At 46.1% G+C, this 12,952-nt stretch overlaps 1 pseudogene; it reads right to left on the bottom strand.

The window, feature by feature from the left end:
• Positions 1–12,379: 12,379 nt before the first annotated feature.
• Positions 12,380–12,499, bottom strand: LOC136650025 (5S ribosomal RNA; annotated as a pseudogene).
• Between the last annotated feature and the right edge of the window lie 453 nt (positions 12,500–12,952).

The following is a 12,952-nucleotide window of genomic DNA, read 5'->3' as shown; positions in this document are numbered from 1 at the left end:
GTTAGCCCAGCACAAGCGCACACTGGCCTGGACCACCAGGTGGCAGAGAGGTGAGTGGGGGCATGGGGGAGGCTGGAGGAGGTGTTCCTGGGCAAGGGGAGGTGGGGGAAGACACGTGGAAGGGGAGGGAGTGGGGCGGAAGGGGAGTGGGATCAACGGAGCTCAGCTCCACTGGATTCTGAGCCACGTGCTGGGCCATGCGACCTGACACAGGACTCTTTGATTCTGTGCTGGCTTCAAAGCGGCCAGAGAATCAAGTAGTTCCATTGCAGGGCTACTTCCCTTACTCAGGGGAAGGGGACAAAAGTCTCCTTCTCCCAAGGAGGCTGCAATGGCTGCCTGGAGTTCGCAGGATACCGCAGCAGCTGTTTTTGGCACTGTGGCAGCCCCACGCTCCAGTCCAGTTGCATGCCTGCCATAAGCTGACCTGGGGCAAATGCCCCCAAGCGCCAGCCTCTAAGGCCCAATGGAAGCCTCTCTGAGGCTCCCGACAGGTTTATAGCACCGGGGAACCTCACAGAGGTTTCCCTGGCGTAGGAGGAGGTCGCGCAAGGCTACGTGAGCCTCTTGTAAATGGGGGGGGGATTTTTGCCCAAGGGGGGGCGGCAATAGTCTGTGGTGGGGCACTGTTGCGGAGCTTTGCCTCAGGTATGGGGCTGCAGAGGCCCACGGCTGCTCCAGGCAGCTCAGGACTGGGCTGTCAGTGGGCAATCAGTTATAATCTATATAAAATAGGTGAGCCCTAAGTTTTAGGTCCAAGGAAGTTGCTGTAGCCTATGAAGAAGCCCACGAAAGTTGTGGGTGAAATGTTAGGTTTCAGTTTCTAGCATGTAGTTCTTGCTTTCTATTTTTAGTTTTAATTTTAAGTTTTAGTGTTAATCTTTACTTTTTAGTTTTAGTTTTATTTTCAGTTTTTTCAGTTTTCAAGAATTTTGAGCTTCAATTTTAGTTTTTAGTTATAGTCCATTATGGAGTCCAGCCGTGAAAGCCTGAGCATCTTTATCAAATTCATCCATAAATTTCATAAGCAGCTATTCTTCTATGGTTTTAATTCATGTTCTCAGAAATCATCCATTCTACCCTAAGGTTTTTATCTCACCTTATCGTCAAGTAGCTCAGCACTGCATGCATGATTCTTCTCACCCCAGCATGATGCTCCAGTACAGAATCTTCCATGGCAAAGCAGCCCAAGGAGAGTGTGGTGAGCAGAGCTTTGCTGCTGGGATGGCTCTCCCTCCCTGGATCTAATTGGCTTGGAATCATCCCCCCTCCCTGGAAGCAGTTGGTGGAGACGCCAGGTGCCTCACTGGCGCCACTCATTCCGGTGAGTAAGGGGGCCATGAGGGGTGGGGGCCCCTCAAAAAACGTTTTCCATTGGGCCCCACAACTCCTAGGGCCAACCTGCAGCCCATTTTCACACTTCCACCTGGGGTGTGCCGGGGGGGCAGGGTAAAATGTGGCAACGCACTATGGAGTGTCTCTGCACTTCCAAGGCCCTCCCCAAAAACCTGAAGTAAGCCACAGATAGTGGTAATGAAAAATACTGAGATAATATTTCAAGCAAATGTAATCTTTAAAGGTAAATAACTAAACCAGTGGTCCTCAAGCTTTTTCGCACAGGGACCCACTTTTTAGAATGATGGTTTGTTGGGACCCACTGGAAGTGATGTCATTAACCTGGAAGAGATATCATGACTAGAAGCAGCATCAATTTAGGCTTCAAACCTACTGCCATGATCAAGCAAAGGTCCCATTACATAGTGCACTCATCGTATTATTTTGCTTAGCTCGAAATTCAAACATTCCCGCTCAGAAGTCCAAGCAGAGCACAGTTTTGGATTCTTCTCCAACCACACAGCCCTCCCCCTTTCCCAGAATCCCATCTTCCCACCTGTTCAGGGCAAAGCACCTTGCCTTTCCAACTGAAAGCCTGCCCTGCCCAGCATCTCTGTACCCTGTATTTTCAGCTCTGTATTTTCAGTGGTGGCTGATCGACGTGCTACATGACCCACCTGAAATTGGCTCGCGACCTCCCTAGTGGGTACCGACCCCCAGTTTGAAAAACACTGAACTAAAAAAATGGGGTTTTAATAAAGAAAATGAGTAATGAAAAATATGAACAAAGGGCCAGATCCTATCCAACTTTTCAGCACTGATTTAGCCACAATGTAGCTACAAGATAAGGGAACAAACATTCCCTTACCTCAAGGAGGCCTTCATGATGCCCCCCACCCCAACTCTGGGTGCAGCACTTGCCCTTCTGACATGGTTGCATCAGTGCTGAAAAGTTGGATAGGATTGGGCTCATAGTCTTACACACTCCTAGTGACTGGTTTTGAAATGTGTCAAAACACTGGATTTGGAAGGTGTTCAGAAGCAGTTCCTAGTGTACTTTATGACAGTTGCACAGCCCTGAAAGGTTCTGTTGTAAGCAAACCACAAAGAGAGAAAAGACACAGAGACTTGCACAAGTATTGTTTTGTTGAAACAAGTGGTCCTCTCCATTGGATTTGTTCTGAAGATCATATAGTGGAGCTCCCTCAATTCCTGCTCTGCCTCTGAATCTAGGTGTGAAGCCACAGTTCTTGCCTACTGGTTCATTCATCCTGTTCTCCACTCCAAACCATACCTGATCTGGATTCTGCACCCACAGGCTCAGACTTGGCTGGATTGGACTCATGTTTACTGCCCCTGCCACCAGTCCCTGCACATTCAATAAGCAAAACTCTAGCTGTACATAGAACAGGGCTGGGGGAGAAAATCATCTCCTAAAGCAGGGGTCTCTAAGCTTTACGGCCAAAGGGCCACATCAAATATCTGGCACTGTGTCGAGGGCCAGAAAAAAAAATTAAATATAAAATTTAAATAAATACATTAGAGATCAAACTTAGACGAATAATTGAAATTAATGAATGAATGGGTTCAAATGTCCACAATTTCTCCAAGCATGAACACAGCCCAAGAAATAAAGCACACACACTTAAATGGACCCCCATTCGCCCACCCCAAAAGCACAACTCTGGTTGTGTTTGGTCAACAGAGGTTCTCAGGGGATCAGAGGCTGGCCACGGGCCAGAGAGAGGCACTTTGCGGGCCGCATTTGGCCCCCGGGCCGGGGCTTGGAGACCCCTGCCCTAAAGAAATAGCTGTCTGTTGCTGGACCTGTTGCTATTCACAAATTGGAAGTAAAATAAAGCTGCAATTCTAAGCATGCTTACTCCAAAGTTAATTCTATCGCAATACATATGGCCTTTTTGGGGGAGAAAAATTGTTAGAGTATTAATCCAACATATACAGTTTGTTCTCTCCCAAATCTAACACGAGACAGGCAGTCTGTTCCTAACTTACTGTATTTCCCACGTTGTGATGCAGCCAAAGCAGCCCCATTTGGTCAATGCAAACCTGTGATATCGCTGGCACAAGACCAAGTTGATCCATCCGAGCAGATCAGGCCAAGGAAGGGGGACAGCATATGATATATGCCAACGCTGCAATCCTCCTGGAAGTGACCCATGTGCCCCTGCCCACCCCTCGCCCCATTACAGCACTGCCCTCCCCTCCCACCGCCCTCCTTTTCACCAGCATACCATTCAGAGCGCGATACCATAGTCTTTCGAGACTGAAGGTTGCCAACAACAAAATAACCAGGCCTTCTCACTGTTGCAAAGCACTTGACAGTGTTCTTGCTACAGTTCAAAGGCTAGGCTTGCCAGCAGAACATGTGTTCCTTGGGCACACCACTTAATCAGAATCAGGCCAAAAACTGCCCTCTTAGAAGTTAATGTTCTCCATCTCTCTTCTCTGACCAAGTGCTGCACTCATCTGTATCCTCATCTTGTTTTGATGTGTGGAGATTGGCATTCTTCTAATGGACACCATAGCAAAGGATTAGAACTTTTGAACATGAATGCACCTGGATTTGAGTCTGGAATTCCTCAAATCTGACTCTGAGCTGTTCTGTGGGTTTGAAAACCCCTCTATGACTGTTCCCCCCCCTACAGGACGAAGCTCATACCTGGTTGGCATGGCTGCATCAGTACTGGAAAGTGGTATAAGATTGGATTATTAAACTTTCTCTCCTTTGCTAGCAACGACCTGTTTACCACAGGTGTGACGGCACTTCATATGGCTTCTCTGTTTTATTTTTTGAAGGTATACTAAGAACTCCCTCTCACCTGACTAAAATGCTACATTAGTATTCTTTCCTTGTCAATCATCCTGAAACTGACACTTGCCACATGGCAAAATGACATATACAAAATGGTATCCTAACTCTGTTCAGACGTTAGCTGAAGTCTCCAGACATCAGCATTGGTCACCAGGTGACTACAGGAAGAAACCCTGGAGATGTTGACAGTAACTTTCAACATTCTATCATGTTGGGAAAGGGTCAAAGTGGGCAACCCTATGTGGTGAAGAGAGGAGAGCCTCCTGGGATCAAAAGATGCAATGGGGAGAATGAAGGGAAGGTGAGAAGCTGCTGTGAATGTGATTGGTCTGTGGCTAGGACAATGTAATGGGAGCAGTACGGGATGGAGGCCCAGATGAGAAATGTGTAGGGCACACACTTCTCCCCTGCACCAGCGGTCTGGTGCCTGAAGTCAATGTACTGCCTGTGCCAGCTTCACTAGGCCACATCAGCAGGGCAGCCTCTCCAGAGGAAGAGTCGGCAGGTCTGATTCTGCAAACGGATGAAAAGGAATATGATGAACAGCAAAGACAGAAAACCAAACCTGCAACATTAAGACTTTGCTAAGAAGGCTTTTCCTCCATCTTATCTTTTACATGAGGATACTCTATTGAGGTGGTAATCACAGAGCTGCAACCACCAGAATTAGGGCATGTTTGGGAAGAAATCAAAAGCTATTTCAAACTGTTTCAGTACATTCTTCCAATTGCTCTTGCAATCTCACTTTCACACGTTCAATGGGTATCACCGCAAACCATTTAAGAAAAGCACAATTACACTACATGCATTTGTATTATACATTGTTATCATCAGATTGCCCTTTGTTTGTTTTGAACAACATCAGGCTCTAGACAATGGGAAGAAACTGCAAATTTAATTACAATTGGAAATGAGAAACTGGACCTGTCATAATCTATTTAAGCAGAAACTTCCTCTTGACCCACCCTCCTGTTGCCCAAGACAGGGAATGAGCTCATCAGACATCTAAGCTGGAAAAAAAGAAGAAATTCACGTTCTTCACTGCCACATCCTCTGGAGACTATAAATTCTAATTAACACTTAACTCAGACAAAGGTACTTAAGCCCCTTCAGACACCACCATGAAGACACCACTTGGCATTGTGCTCTTTTTGGGTCTTCTTTCACTCTGGACAGAGCTGCCATCTGCATGTGCTCAGAAGAAAGGTAAGGACAGTGAAATATCTTCTGCTACTGTGACCCAAAAGTGAGGGGCAAATTTCTTTTGGAGTGCAAATGCTGGGGTGCAGAGAGGTGTGCCCAAGTGAGATGGGGGTGATCAGAACTGTGCACAGTATTCTAGATGTGAATAGAGTTAGATGTGAATAGAGTTAGAGGATGGTGATTACAGCACTTTTCTTTTCAATCCTTTCCCTTAGAAGTCCCTTTTCCTTCTTTTGGAGAGATTATTTTGGAGCTTTTCACAGTCTGCTTTTGATCTGTTTTATTTTGGTAGCAGCCACAGGAGGGATATTAGTTAAATCACGCTTCTTATATGTGGTCATTAAGGGCGCAATCCTGACCCAGGTTTGGGCCAGTGTGCCTCCTCATGAGTCAGCTGCACTGGCACACAGATGTGCCACACAGAGGCTGAATCCAGCCTCCATGCTGATTCGGGAAGGGTGCCTTGCATTGGCCGAACTTGGCCAACACAAGGCTCTGGGATTGGTGGGGAGGAGGTGGGAGGGAGGTGTTCCAGGGCGGGGGAAGCTCAGGCAGAGGGAGGTCATGGAGATGGGCGGGGAGTGGGAGGCAGGGCTGCTACCCGGCTCTTATGCTGAAGCCCAACCTCTGTTCCCAAGCAGCGCAGAGTGGCTTGAAGCCCCTACGCTCTCCTTGGACTTATGCCACCTCAGGAGGTGGCACAAGTCTGAGTAGACCCACAGGGGCTGCAGTGGCTTACCCGAGTTTCCCCTTACCTCTGGCTGAGCTTGCGCTGAATACAGCGTAGGCCTCCCACCCACTGCATGGAGGGTGACGCGCTGGTATCCGCACCGGGTGACGCGGACCCTAGTGACGCCACTGCTTGGGAGACATAAACTCAATTTAATGATATCTCTCAAAATCAAGCTATATTTATGTTAATACACAGTGTACAAACTGTGCAGTATTCAGAACAATCAAATGAGGTTGTCAACTGCCCAAACCCAGGTCCACTTCACACACGACTCTTTTTTTTCTTTTAAAAGATATATGTACTCTTAAAACTTTAAAGCATCAATAAGGCAAACATTTATTTGGTAGCAGAAGTATCATACAGGTCCAGGCCTGATTCATGTATATATGTTTAGCATATGGTGATAGCTTGCATGGATTTAATGCACAAATCAAGCTCACAAAATATACTTTCAGATACAGTTAGTTCATCTATTCTGCTTCTAGCCTTCCAATGCAAAACAATTGAGGGATATACTTGCAATAGTGTACCAAGGGCAGAGCAGAGGGGTCAGTTCACCCCAGGGTCCAGCAATAAAGGGGTGCCCACATTGCATTCCTGTTGCTCCAGGAGATGTTCGGAAGGTGAGCTCAGGACTATCAACAGGGATGTGAAAAGCTACCACAGCTAGACACGGGTCGAGTCCCAAATCACCATCCCCTTTGACCTGACTCATGCACAAGTCTTAATGGGTGGCTCTGGGGGCTCGTCTAGAGCTTTTCCAGAACTCGACTTGAGTCAGGAGTCTTTTGAATACACATGAAAGGTGTAGTTTTTTGCACAGAAAAAACAGCTGCTGGCAGTGTGTGTGTGTGTGTGTGTGTGTGTGTGTGTGTGTGTGTGTGTGTGTGTGTGTGTGTGTCAGAATTCTCATTAAGTATAAGCTAGGAGGCTTATCAATATGACCCAATCCTTTGCAGCTCTACTCAGAAGTAGTCCCACTGCGGCCAGCCATTTAATGAGCCTGCCAGAGCCATGAGTCTATAACTAGGAACCAGGAATCGCCCCTTCCCCATATTCCCACTCCTAAGGCCTCCCACCCAATCCCCATCCCTTGGGCTCCTCTTTCATCCAGGGAAAAAAACCTCTGTCCAATGATCATTGGTTCCTTCAGAGACGGACAAGAGAGCCTGCTTCCACTTCCCTCCACCCTCCTACCCAATGCAAAACCAAAAAAAAAATTAACCCTTCCCTCCTTCCTGGCTGGAATTTCTCTGTGACTCCCCCAGCCTGAATGATGGCCCCACAAGGTCTTTCACACTGCAAGAAAAAGTAACGAAGCAAACCCAGACTTGTGGACTCAAGTTGTTGACATTCATGACTCATTTCAGAGTCAGCAGACTGAGATTCAAGTCAGTGCTGGAGTTACTGATGCAGCTGACTCCAGTGTACATGAAACAGCAAAAAAACCATGTGTTTTTGGCCATGTGAATGGCCAAGGGTGAGGGAATGGGAGTGGTCCATCCCAGATATCCAGTATGCTAGATACGCTACTGTGTACATGCATGTCTCGATCAGGCTACATTGAGGACCAAAGGACCAAGATGCGCGGCACCTACTACACCTACTCACTTGATGACAAATGGGCTTCACGGTAACATACTGTGTGCTGAAGGCCCTAAGCGCTCTATTTGTGATAGATTAAAACTGGAGGCTGCTTTATGAATAACCTAAATTAAGAGCACAATCCTATGCATGTCTACTCAGAAGTAATGAGTTCAATTACTTGACTTCAAATGGATTGAGTGCAAACAAATGGATTTACTCCCAGGTAAGTGCATACCAGACTATAACCCATTACAGAACATTTGTTTAATGTGTTAATGAATGAAATTTTTCAAATTGTGTGTCTGTGTGGAAAGTATCTGACCAGGAATGCCCAGAAAAAAATCATCCATGACACATTCTTGTTTTTAGAGGGTTGGAACTGCCCACCAAACTATATCTTCTGCGTTCGTGCTGAGCCCAATGAATGTGACAAAAACGCTGACTGCGAAGGACTGAAAATTTGCTGCCTAAACGAGTGTGCAAAACGCTGTGTGTTGCCAGGTATCCAAGAGTGTTTTGCTTTGTGTTCTTAGATTCATAAAAGGGTGCTGACAATCAAACCTGTGCTGCTTATGAGGCCCAGAGCAGGTAACTGGCCCATGTCTACCTACTGAGTTTCATGGTTGTATAAGGAAGTGGAGTCCAGCTGTCTCAATTAACAGCCCAATCCTGTGACTTTCCACCCTTCCCCCTTCCTCCCCAAACTGGCCTGACTTGGCTAGCATGGTATTACCAGTCCTTTGGGCCTCACATTGGCCCCCAGAAGCAAGCACATGTCTGTACGCCGGCCTCCCTCTTCAAAAAGCGGGCAAAAGTGCTTTATGGCATTTTGGTGACAGCTCTGGGCCACCTTGCACTGGCTCATCTGCAGGTTGGGATTGTTCCCACAGTTGTCCTCAGCATCAACTTTCTTATAATTTTAATGCTGCCTTCATTCAAGTTATTGGACAACTGAAATATATTACCCTGGGGCAGGCCATAAAGGGGTTTCATAAAAGAAAAGGTGGAAGAAAATGGAAATTCAGCATCTTTTAAGGAGAGGAAACCAGTGAATAAATTACAAAAACTGTCCATTTGTCTGCCCTTTTTAATCTTGTATTCAAACTATTGGGCATGTAATTGAATATCTCAGCTGCACCTGAAGAACAAATGGAGCATGTCTGCAGTAGAACAGAATGGAAAAAGAGCGGCTGCAAACATGCCATTGCCTGTGATGGATTTCAGGGTTAATTTTCAGGATTTTCAGGGTTAAGAGTGCCACAGCACGGTGTAGGAGGAGACGAACAGGAGAAGGGTTAACTTGTTAAATGCAGGGTGACCAGCAAAGCACAGAAAAGGCAACTTTTAATGACCCTTAAGGGCTTCCATGGCTTTGTTTAAAACTTAGGAGAGCTGTGGAAGCTGAAGTATGTAGGGGATTTACAGCAAGCACAGAGATTAGCAGAATGGACAAGATAAGAGGCAGCATGGCACTTTGATACCATGGGGCGGCACTGCCATCTCTGAAAAAGTGCAACCTGGTATCACAGGATATCATTGCCGCTACAGAAGCTACGCCATTGGCTTAGGCCCTAGGGTCTACCTTCCAGTAGCTGACCTCCCCAGCCCCATGCCCCGGGGGCAAAGGACCATGATGGCACCCCCCTGTGGGATGCTGCTTGCAAATCCATCCCTCCCACTTACCTGGAGTGCACGGTGCCTCGCGTGACTCTAGGACATGTTGGAGAAGTCTCCTGAAGCTTCCCTGATGCTTTAAACTGCTTCCAGAAAACTGGAAGCATAGTTTCCAACCCCGTCAGGCAGCTTTCACGGGGGTCCTTAAAGCACACGAGACTCTGCACCCAGGGCATTTGCCCCATCAACTGAATGGGAGATCTGCCACTGCCACCACTTCACTTTTTTCCCCTTCCAGTACTTCTCCTGATTTGCCTTGTCTTCTCCTACTCTCACTCTCTCTTCTCACTCTGTCCCACAACTCCCCTCCGTCCGCCATACCTAAACCTCCTTGCCCAGGTGAATCTACCTTTCTTAGAGGCTGATACCAGCTGCCCATGTCTCTCTGATCCACATCATGGCTGAGGCCCTGGCTGCTCCCTTGTGACTGCCGCTCCCCCTGACTTGGTGGCAATTCATGACTCATCCAGAACTTTGTGGAGCCAGATGACCCCACTCTTGATACCCAAGCCCAGACTGGGTGAATGCAGCTCACAAGTGCTTCTTTATTGAGGTACGGTTTTTAAATTACTTTTTTTAAAGTAATGACTTAAAAAAAAATTTTATGACTTTTTTTTAATTACAGTGAAGCCCGGGAGCTGCCCAATAGATAAATGCATGTGCACCGTTTTCCAACCAGATGAGTGCAAAAATGATTTTGATTGCCCGGAAATGAAAAAGTGCTGTCAGGACTGTTGTGCCAAGCACTGTGTGGACCCAAAAAAAGGTACCTGTGAGACACTACAATATTTTTTGCTTGTAGTAGATGCAACACATTTCAAGGCATAAGCTTAATTCAACAAACTTCAAGAAACCCTTTGCACACTTCATGATCGGAAACCCTTTTAAATCCATCAATAGGAGGGTTGCTGTTTTTGTATCTGCTGAATTTTGGGCAGTGCTTCTCACACTTTTTAGAATGAGAATCTGTCAGGACCCACCAGAAGTGATGTCATGACCGGAAGTGACATCATCAAGCCAGAAAATTGTTAACAATCCTAGGCTGCAATCCTACCCACACTTACCCAGGAGTAAGTCCCATTTACTGTCATTGTTAAAAGAATAAACAAAACATAGTACATAGCTTGTTAAAAATTTGCAGAGGTCTGCAACATCTCCCCAAATGCAGCCACATATCATGGTGGCATCAAGGCTAATATATTAAAAGTAAAATATGGAAATGAATGGGGACCCACCTGAAATTGGCTCACAACCAACCCTGTGGGTCCCAACCCACAGTTTGGGAAACATTGATCTAGGGGATAAAAAGAATCAGGAATCAGCTGCCAGGAATTCCCAGGTCAATTATGTAGTATGTCAGGATCACCCAGTTGGGATGATTCCAGATTGTTCTGGGAAATGTGGTTTACCTGGTGCTCTTGTGAGACCAGGGAAGGCAGAGGCAATGTGGGGACAACACAGTACTTAAGATCCCCTTGAGCCACAGCCTCTTCATCAGTAAAGTGAGACAAGGAAAGCAGGAGATCAGTGTGGCTGCAGTGAAGCTGTGTGGACATGACAGAGGAGGGGAGCTCTTCAGCTCTCTTTGGTCAGGGAGAAGACTAAGACTGCAATCCTAACCTCACTTTCCTGAAAGTAAGCCCCACTGAACAAAATAGGACTTACTTCTGAGTAGATCTGGTTAGGGATTGTGCCCTAAGAGCTTAAGAAAAGAAGAAACACAGTGATGAAAGCCCTTCTCTTTGCTGAGGCCAAAGGTGAACATCCAGTGAAGAGACCTCAACAGTTCAGGGAAGATCTTTTATTGCCTAATAGAGCTCAAGTTAAAGCAAATCCATTTAAAAAACAATGTCCCTTGTCTCAGTAATTTAAGAACAGCCTTGCTGACCTTTGTAATGCATCAGGCAGGCAATCAGTCTCTCTCCAGTACTTAGAAAGGCTTCACTCTGAGGCAGTGAACACTCCCTTCACCATGACCCCTCCCTTCACTGGGAAAGAATGGAGGAGGTTCTTTGGACAAGGATGAATGCAGTCACTACTTAGACACGATCATCCTTTCAGGATGAGCAGAATAGAATAATTGTGTCGCATGATGATTCTGACATTACACCAGAGCATTCTTCCATGTGCTCAGGGCAGTGGCGTTGCTAATGATCGTGTAGCCCGGTGCCAAGCTCAAAAAGTTTCCCCCGGAAGTGATGTCACAACTGGAAGTCACATCATGCCTGACCTTTTTAAAAAGTGAAAATTGGGAGGAAACCACCTCCTCACCCCCAGCAGTTCACCACCCCCTTGCTCTGCTGCCTTCCCCCAGTCAGTGGCGTAGCTAAGTCATCTATCTGCTTCCCCGGGCTCAAAAAAGATTTTGTAGAGCCCCTGCATGATAAAATCAAATTTAATTAAGTAAATAAATAAAAAATTAATTCCATGCTGTATCACAATAACATCTCATTGGCACAATGAGAACAATCAGTCTCATAGGTCAGTTTGGAGTTAAGCAAATTCACTTTTTGTTCCACAAGACAGTTGTGTTTTCATTTTCTGGTTATTGGCCATAACTTTTGATAGAATAGAGATATTCCAATGCAGTTTATTTCATTGCATTCTGCATTAAATTACCTTTCCAATGATATATAACATGATGGTATTATTCATACATACCAAGATTTTCACAATTTTGGTCACTAGTGTCAAGCTCAGCTTGTTGCCCCCCTAAAGCTTGATGCCTGGTGCAGCCGCTACCCCCAGCAGCCCCTTAGCTATGCCACTGGCTCAGGGGGAAAGGAGGGGTCACTTGCCTCGGAATGAAGCTGTTCTAAGCGCCTGGGGAGGGACTGATTGATGGATTGTCAGTCGGTTCCCCTCTCTTGCATTAACAAGGCTATTGTTAAAGGACTTTTTCCCTTTAATTTAAAGGGTCCTTCTCATTGCATTGAGATAAATCAGGTGAAATATCCGTGGATAATAAGGTTATACCTGGTTGGCAACCTTCAGTCTCGAAAGACTATGGTATAAGCCTACAGCACCCGGTATTCCCAGGAGGTCTCCCATCCAAGTACTAACCAGGCCTGACCCTGCTTAGCTTCCGAGATCAGACAAGATCAGGCATCTGCAGGGTAACAGTTGCTATACCTGTAATCTCAAAAACCTGGAGTCCTAATCTACTTTCTGCCTCTAAGTGTAAGGAAGCAGAAAATAAACATTATTTGAGGGTTGCAATAAATTCTAGAGATTTCTAAGATAATATATTTCTTCTGCATAAGCAGAGCTGCTAGCAAGTGATGTTTTCCTTAATATTTTCTTTCCAGAATAATTTCCTTCTTCATGGGTTGGCTGAAGACCAGATGCCAAAAATGTTGTTCTGTGCTGCGGCTTGTTTAGGAAGATGGAAAGAACAATGAAATGTCTGAAATGAGGTGGTGTCTTTTCCTGTCCCGTTTTTAGCAATTACTTAGAACATATTTCCACGTCCCCTCTTTGCTTCCTCTAACACCCTACCAAGAGCTCTGGAATGCCTGTGAGCTGCACCTGCTTTCATCATCTTTCCTGTATCATCTACCTTGTGCATGTACACTCTATCAGAACAC

The sequence above is a fragment of the Tiliqua scincoides genome, chromosome 4 (genome assembly GCF_035046505.1).
Source record: "Tiliqua scincoides isolate rTilSci1 chromosome 4, rTilSci1.hap2, whole genome shotgun sequence".
NCBI classification, from domain to species: Eukaryota; Metazoa; Chordata; class Lepidosauria; order Squamata; family Scincidae; genus Tiliqua; species Tiliqua scincoides.
Note: the sequence above shows the minus strand (reverse complement) of the source record. Positions and strands in the feature narration are given on the sequence as shown.